The 7,851-nt window shown below is 43.2% G+C and overlaps 1 non-coding gene across 1 annotated transcript; it reads right to left on the bottom strand.

The window, feature by feature from the left end:
* Positions 1-6,347: 6,347 nt before the first annotated feature.
* On the bottom strand, positions 6,348-6,420 carry TRNAW-CCA. Its single transcript has one exon. It is a non-coding gene; the product is annotated as a tRNA-Trp (tRNA).
* Positions 6,421-7,851: the final 1,431 nt, after the last annotated feature.

Genomic DNA, 7,851 nt, shown 5'->3' with positions numbered 1-7,851 from the left:
CCTTTCCTGGAGACTCTCTAGTTTAATGTCCTGAAACTATGGTATCCAGAACAGAAATCTTTTTTTTTTTGGCTGTGCCAGGTCTTAGGTGGGGTATGTGGGATCTAGTTTCCTAACTAGCAATCGAACCTCTCCCCCTGCATTGAGAGCATGGAGTCTTTGCCACTGGAGCACCAGGGACTGGATCTATGGCACCAGGGCAAAGGGCACTGGAATATTATCGCCTTTGACTCAAGTTTTCTACCTAAGTGATCCAAGCTTGCACTTGATGCTTTTTCTTTTTTTTTTTTTGACTCACACTGTTGACTCACATTGAGTTTGTCTGTAATAAGAACCTGCAGATCTTTTTCATGTAAGTGTTCACCAAGTAGGGTCTCTTCCATCCTGTATTTGTGAAACAGATTAAAAACAAACATATGAAAAGTAAAGTATCTCTATTTAATTTCACCTCACTGGTTTGGACCCATTATTTCAGCCTAGACCAAGTCCCTTGAGGAGCGTGCCTGCTGCTGCTGCTGTTGCTAAGTCACTTCCGTCGTGTCCGACTCTGTGCGACCCCATAGACGGCAGCCCACCAGGCCCCGCCGTCCCTGCTACTAGGGTGTTTATCCTTAGCACTGCCCGCAGTGCTCAACAGGGTGCTGCAGTCATCTACCTTCCTTGTCTGAACACTAATGGTATCTGTAAACTATTGGAATGTTCAGCACTGAATAAAAGGCACCTTGTTAGAAATATTGATTCATTTCAATCTCAGTCATCAGAATAGCTCAATCTCCTAGACTGGGATCATTTGCAAAGTTTCAGTCAGTTCAGTTCAGTCGCTCAGTCGTGCCCGACTCTTTGCGACCCCATGAATCATGGCACGCCAGGCCTCCCTGTCCATCACCAACTCCCGGTTCACTCAAACTCATGTCCATCGAGTCCGTGATGCCATCCAGCCATCTCATCCTCTGTCGTCCCCTTCTCCTCCTGCCCACAATCCCTCCCAGCATCAGAGTCTTTTCCAATGAGTCAACTCTTTGCATGAGGTGGCCAAACTACTGGAGTTTCAGCTTTAGCATCATTCCTTCCAAAGAAATCCCAGGGCTGATCTCCTTCAGAATGGACTGGTTGGATCTCCTTGCAGTCCAAGGGACTCTCAAGAGTCTTCTCCAACACCACAGTTCAAAAGCATCAATTCTTCTGTGCTCAGCTTTCTTCGCAGTCCAACTCTCACATCCATACATGACCACAGGAAAAACCATAGCCTTGACTAGACGGATCTTTGTTGGCAAAGTAATGTCTCTGTTTTGAATATGCTATCTAGGTTGGTAATAACTTTTCTTCCAAGGAGTAAGCATCTTCTAATTTCATGGCTGTAGTCACCATCTGCAGTGATTTTGGAACCCCCCAAAATAAAGTCTGACACTGTTTCCACTGTTTCCCCATCTATTTCCCATGAAGTGATGGGACCGGATGCCATGATCTTTGTTTTCTGAATGTTCAGCTTTAAGCCAACTTTTTCACTCTCCACTTTCACTTTCATCAAGAGGCTTTTTAGTTCCTCTTTACTTTCTGCCATAAGGGTGGTGTCATCTGCATATCTCAGGTTATTGATATTTCTCCCGGCACCCGCGCTCTTTGCAAAGTTTATGACCACTTAATTTTAGGGAAAATGTTTATATCATTTAAAAAATTTTTTTTTTCTTTTCCATACTTACAGTCAATTCTAATGCATTGGAAATTAACATTGTCCTTTATTGTGAGTCATTAGTTTAACAATGAACAAATCTTTTTTTTTTTCTTTTCTTTAGGGCAGAGAACCATAATTGCTTTTCCCGTATCTGGCTTATAACAGCTACAGATTCATTTTCTGCCAAAAGTATGTTTTTAAGCAAGTAAATTGACCACAGACTTTCCTAGATATATTTTCATTTAGAACAGAGTTTCTCAAAGTGTATCCCACAGACCTAGTACACCTGAATAACCTGGCTATTTTCTAAAAATGCAGGTCCCTGGGCTCCAACCAGACTCTTAGATTCTCTGGTAGTGAGGCTCAGAAATTATCATTTGACATTAAGCACAGAATATTCTTATGGACACTAGAGTTTAAGAACCCTGCTTTAAGACTTCCACGCAGTGATCTAGAGCAGTGGGTCTGAACCCAAGCCATACAAGATAATCATGCAGAAATTGAAAGTCTCTCAGTGCCTGACTCTTTGTGACACCATGGACTATACAGTCCATGGAATTCTCCAGGCCAGAATACTGGAGTGGGTTGCCTTTCCCTTCTCCAGGGGATCTTCCTGACCCAGGAGACAGGGGTCTTTCCTGCATTGCAGATGGATTCTTTACCAGCTGAGCCACCAGAGACCTCTTAAAACCTCTGCTACACAGATCACACCTGGTATGAAGTCAGAATCTCTCGGGAGGGACCCTGGCATTTATATGTTTTTAAAAGTTCCTGGTTTTTCAGGTAGTTATGTATGGATGTGAGAGTTGGACTATAAAGAAAGCTGAGTGCCGAAGAATTGATGCTTTTGAACTGTGGTGTTGGAGAAGACCTTTGAGAGTCCCTTCGACTGAAAGGAGAAACCAGGCAATCCTAAAGGAAATCAGTCCTGAATATTCATTGGAAGGACTGATGCTGAAGCTGAAAGTCCAATACTTTGGCCACCTGCTGCAAAGAACTGACTCATTGGAAAAGACCCTGATGCTGGGAAAGATTGAAGGCAGGAGAAGAAGGGGACGCCAGAGGATGAGATGGTTGGATGGCATCACTGACTCAATGGACATGAGTTTGAGCAGGCTCTGGGAGTTGGTTATGGACAGGGAAGCCTGGTGTGATGCAGTCCATGGGGTTGCAAAGAGTTGGACATGACTGAACGACTGATCTGAACTGAACTGAAAAGTTCCTGAAGTGATTCTAATGTGCAGTCATTGTTGAGAAACACTGATTTTTTTGAAGTACAGCTGACTGAGAAACACTGATTTATATGTTCCACAGTATAGTTTTTTTCATGTCTTTAGGTTAAAATCTATGTTTTATATACAAACTTGTATACCTAAAGTTCTTTTTTCTTTTTTAAAAAGTTGTATTGATGTATAGTTGATTTACAATATTGTGTTAATTTCTGCTGTCCAGCACAGTGTTTCAATTATACATATATATCCATTCTTTTTCATATTCTTGTCCACGATGATGTATCACAGGATACTGAATATACTTCTGTGCCATACGGTAGGATCTTGTTGTTTATCCATCCTATATATACTAGCTTGCATCTGCTAATCCCGAACTCCCCATCCATCCCTTCCCTGCCCCATCCCCCTCTCCATTGGGAGCCACTAGTCTCTTTATGTCTGTGAATCTGTTTCATTCCACAAGATAGATTTCAGGGTTAAATAATATTTAAAAACTTGTGAAATCTCAAAACAAAAACCCTTTGAGCTCATAAAATGTCACCTGCTTACTTTGGACTTTGAACTACTTGTGCTGGAGTAAAAAAAGAACTTGTCTCTGTGAGGAGATATACAAGGTGCCTCTTATTCAACACTAAACATTCCAGTAGTTTACAGACACCATTATTATTCAGACAAGGAAGGTTGATGATTACAGCACCCTGTCAAGCACTGCGGGCAGTGGGCAGTGCTGGGGATAAACACTCTAGCAGAAGGTATGCTCCTCAGGGACTTAGTCTAGCTGTAGAATCAAAATGAACCTAGGAGGGACTTTCCTGGTGGTCCAGTGGTTAAGACTCCGCACTTCCAATGCCAGGGGCATGAGTTTAATTCCTGGTAGGGGAAATAAGATCCCACAACCCGTGTGGTGCAGCCAAAAAAAAAAAAAAAAGAAGAGCCTGGAAAAAGAGTGAAAAGCAGCTATACAACACCTCATCACAATGAAGTACCAAACTGCAGAACATATGTTAAATGCTAGTTTAGAAGCTCAGCAGAGAAGGAGGATTTGAGCTGCATCCTGAAAACATTTCAGGATTTGAATTGTTGGTGGGACACATGGACAGCTTCCTGGATGCAGGGTATTATAAGTTCAGACGACTTCAAGTGCCAGGCAACAAAGTTCTCCAACAGTGACTTAAGGTCATTTGGACTTTTGTTATCCTACTTAACAAGAAGTTGGGGAGTGGACAGTTCCAGGATTTGTATAGCAACTCAACCATATCATCAATATTTTGTTCTTTTGCTCTGACATCCTCAGATGTCTCCCCTCATGGTTCCAAGATAGCTGCCACAGCACCAGACGTCATATCCTAAGTCTACTACTGAACTCAAGAGGTTGATGGAGTCCTTTTCCACATTTATCTCATTTTGGAAGAAGAAAAGGCTCTCCCAGAAGTGCCCTCAGAGTCCTCCTCATGTCTCATTAGCCAGAACTAGGTTACTTAATTATCCCTATATCCATCGTTAGCAAAGGCTTATATCAATGATTTAGAGCGATTGTGATTCACCTCTTGGAGATGTGCATATTGTCACCTGTAACATAATCAAGGTTCTGTCACTTAGGAACTAGGGGGAATGACTCTTTGGTAGGCAATAGGCCGTGCCTGTGACAGGTGTGATGTCAATGAAAACTTATGCAGCAATAAGGAGACCAACCAGCCAGAGCAGATAATGTATAATGTATAGATAAGATTGGCTTGGTAGAGAGGAACTAAATTTTGAATGTCTGAAAAGCCAAGCAGAAAAATCTAGGGTTAATATAGTTGGAAAGAGAGCTAGTAAAGGGTTTTGAGGAGGAAGAGTATATGATAAGAGCAGTCTTTGAAGGAGATCAACGTGACATTTGTGTGCAGGAATGGCTGGAGTCAGGGAGACCAACTAGGCAATGAGGGCCTGGTCTAGGGTGGGAATATAAAGCTAAGGATGGATTCAAGAGAAATAGTGAAAGAAACATCAACAGAATTTGGTGAGTGGCCAGTTTGGGGTATGGAGGAGCTGGATTAAAGATAATGTCAAGATATTAAAAACAATGTGTAGGGACTTCCTTTGTGGTCCAGTGGTTAAGACTCCACCCCATGCCTCTGCTGTCGGGGAGAGGGGACACAAGTTCAACACATTGTTGGGGAACTAAGATCCCGTGCCTTGCAGCGCTGCCAAAAAATAAATAAATTTTTTAAATCGCATTAAAAAATAAAAACCATGTCTAGAAATCTTTGTGAGGACAAAGGGACTGAGGAACAAGAGAAATGATTAATTTGGTTTAGGAGAAATGAAGTTTGCGGTGACCATGAGCTGTGTAAATGGGTATGACCAATGGGCAGATGGATTTTCAAAGATCAGAAATAGGACCTAGTGTTAGAGATTCTGCACAGCAGTGTAATTGATAGAAACAGCGACACTGGAGCTAGACTGCTAGTGGTGGTGGTGGTTTAGTTGCTCAGTTGTGTCCAACTCTTTATCACTCCATGGACTGAGGCCTGCCAGGCTCCTCTGTGCATGGGATGTTCCAGGCAAGAACACTGCAGTGGGTTGCTATTTTTTTCTCCAGGGGAATCTTCCCAACCCAGGAATTGAACTTGTGTCTCCTGCACTGCTGGCAGATTCTTTACTGACTGAACCACCAGGGAAGACTGCTAGGGTTTGCACTTAATAGATACGTTGTCATGGGCAGTGCTATGATTGAATGTCTGTGTCCCCCACTAAATTCATATGTTGACGCATTAATGCCCAATGTAACGATGTTCGGAGGTGGAGCCTATGGGAGGTTATTAGGTCATGACAGTGGAGCTTTCATGGATGGGATTAGTGCCTTATGAAGAGAAACATTAGAGAGATGATGTCTCTACCATGGGAGGGCACAGAAAAAAAGGTAGCTGTCAGCCAGCTCTGACTGTCACCAGACACTGAATCTGCCAGCACCTCGATCTTGGACTTCCCAGCCTCCAGAATTATGAGAAAGAAATATTTGTCGCTTACACCACCCAGTCCATGGTGATTTGTTACAGGAGCCTGAGCTGACAAAGACAGGCAAGTTATTTAGCCTTTTTGTGTTTCTGTTTCCTTATCTGTAAAACAGAGACACTACCTACTTCATAGAGTTGTTGTGAGAATTACATATGAGAAAGGCTTACAACAGTCCTTGGCATATAGGATGTGCAGCTGTTAGTATTTTTTTTGGTGTCACCAGCTTAGAGGTGACCCTAGAGGCCTGCCATGGGTGTGCTCTTCAAGTCTTCTCGTTTCCACTGTTCTTTTTAGAACAAAAGATACCAGAATCCTTCATTATCAGACAGGCTTATCTTGGAAACCCAGAAAGAACCCTGGGTGTTATTTATTTATTTGGCTGCACTGGGTCTCAGTTGCAGTAATATGAACTCGTAGTTGTAGCACGTGTGATCTATTAATAGTTCCCTGACCAGGGATCGAACCTGGGCCCCCTGCATTGGGAGCTTGGAGTCTTAGCCACTGGACCACCAGGGAGATCCCAGAACCTAGGACTTTAGACTTTTATAGCTGAAAGTGATCATAGTGATTTTCCAGTCCAATGTTTCTTATAAATTTTTTTAGCCAGGGAGCCCTTTGTTCAAAAGTTTCCCACAAATTCCACCATCTAAAAGAGAAAACTGGAGCCATTCCTGTTGGTGTGGGTAGGACATCCCGCCTGCCTACTCTGAGATATGTTCTCTGAGCCTGTGGACTCCCTGGAACGCACTTTGGGAAACTCTGTTGTTGTTCAAACCCTAAGCAGCAGAGGAATGTGTGATTAAGTGGCCCAAAGAGATAAGGTGCCTGAACAGGCCACAGAACGAGTAGCGGCCAAACTGGGCTCAGGAAGCAGCTTTCCTGGGTTTTATGTTGAGGAGCATGAACGAGTATTAGGTGCTAGCCCTGTGCTGGATGCCTCGAGATGGTCAGTATCACCATTCTGGTTCGCAGGGCTTCAGGTGGATGTGCCTACCCCTGGAAGCCATCCTGGCTCACAGAAATCACTAAGTCTGGGGAGAAAGGGTGGGGAAATACAGATGGAAGGAAACGGATGAAATCAAGTGAAGGAACTCATTTTTCTTGCCTCCTATTACATCCCTAATGAAGGAGTTGGCCAGATGGACTGTTCCTCAAAGCCCATTGTAAAAGCAGCAAGGACTTCAATGAACAGTCAGCCAGAAAAAGGAATAAATAACATCTGGAAGGGTGAAGTTGCGGAGGGGTGGGTGGTGGGATGAATCGGGAGATTGGAACGGACATATATACACAACTATGTATAAAACATTGGCTTCCCTAGTCGCACAGATGGTAAAGAATCTGCCTACAATGCAAGAGACCCAGGTTCAATCCCTGGGTTGGGAAGATCCCCTGGAGAAGGGAATGGCAATCCACTCCAGTATTCTTGCCTAGAGAATTCCATGGACAGACCATGGGGTCACAAAGAGTCAGACATGACTGAGTGACTAGCACACACATGTGTAAAACAGACAACAAGAACCTAGTGTATAGCACAGGGAACTCCACTCAATGCTCTGTGGTGACCTAAAAGGGAAGGAAATGTAAAAAAGAGGGGGTGTATATATATATACTTATAGCTGATTCACTTTGCTGTATAGCAGAAACTAACACAGCATTGTAAGGCAACTACGCTCCAATAAAAATTAATAATAAAAAAAGAATGAAGTTGCTAGGAAACTTACATATTTTAATTCACAGGAGTGCTAAAGTCTCCATGTAATAAATTCTGGAACTGAACAGGGCCCTCAGCGTTTTCCTGGCCTTTCTCACTGACATGAAAATTTAACGAAGGGGGCCTTTTAGAGCACAGAGTTTGAGCCAACGGAGAATAGAGCACTAGGCAAGAAATACAGAGCTAAGACTTCTTCTCTCAGCTCTGCTGCCTATTTGGCCAAGTAACTCGACCTC

The sequence above is a fragment of the Bubalus bubalis genome, chromosome X (genome assembly GCF_019923935.1).
Source record: "Bubalus bubalis isolate 160015118507 breed Murrah chromosome X, NDDB_SH_1, whole genome shotgun sequence".
NCBI classification, from domain to species: domain Eukaryota; kingdom Metazoa; phylum Chordata; class Mammalia; order Artiodactyla; family Bovidae; genus Bubalus; species Bubalus bubalis.
The sequence above is the reverse complement of the archived record's forward strand: the minus strand, read 5'-3'. Positions and strand labels throughout refer to the sequence as shown.